Genomic DNA, 961 nt, shown 5'->3' with positions numbered 1-961 from the left:
TTATTTCCTATTATATTTTTAACCGCTGACAAACTAACGTTTTATATATAAACATTAATTTTGTTAATAATAAATTAAATATTTATTAATAAAAATGTAAAACTGATCATGCTTTCTTATTAGAATTCAATTATTGGCACATTAACTTTCCCAACAAACACAGAATATAGCAAAGAAATAACATGTAATATACCCAGTAAACACTAGATATTCCTAAAATATTTCATTCATATTCTAAAAGTTCCGAATATAGCGGGATAGTAAAAAAGTGTTCACAAGATGAACATGAAATAATCATGAAATATTTAAAATATTCTATGAACATTCCCAATAAGCAAGGAATATTAAATTAACGTTTAAAAACGTTAACTTCATGTGCATTGTTTGGACATTTTTTAATAATATTGCATTTATATTTTTTACATATTATTTTGTGATATGATTTTTCTGAATGTCGTTTAAACGTTTTAAAAACATTACAAAAAATATATTTTTCAAATGTTACTTTAACGTTTATTTGAGATCAATGCAACATCTTAAAAATATTTCTGACAATTAAAACGTTATGGCAACTTTATTTCAACATTATTGAAACTTCCAAATCACGGTCAAAGTATGTTCATAATGATGGTCGATACAATATTAAACATTACATATTTGACAATATTACAGGTTCTTGAATATTATTGTAGTAACTATTAATGATTTCTTGCTTACTGAGTTATTTGTAATAACTGTATGTGCAATAAGGAATATTCAGTGTACGTCTCTCGCTACCTACTGATCGCGTTATACATCATGCATTACATTTTTATATTCTGACCTACATAGTACAAAATGTAATAGTGACATCACAATAACGTTACTCTGTGACAATAAACTACCCAGTAAGCAATCTACGCGCAGACTGACGTCAGACTGTCGACAGGATCTGTCGAATCCGAGCAGGATCTGTCGACAG

Source organism: Odontomachus brunneus, unplaced genomic scaffold (genome assembly GCF_010583005.1).
Source record: "Odontomachus brunneus isolate Ranch 3 - 2012 unplaced genomic scaffold, Obru_v1 Obru_scaffold_206, whole genome shotgun sequence".
NCBI classification, from domain to species: Eukaryota; Metazoa; Arthropoda; class Insecta; order Hymenoptera; family Formicidae; genus Odontomachus; species Odontomachus brunneus.
This window is presented reverse-complemented; position numbering follows the sequence as displayed.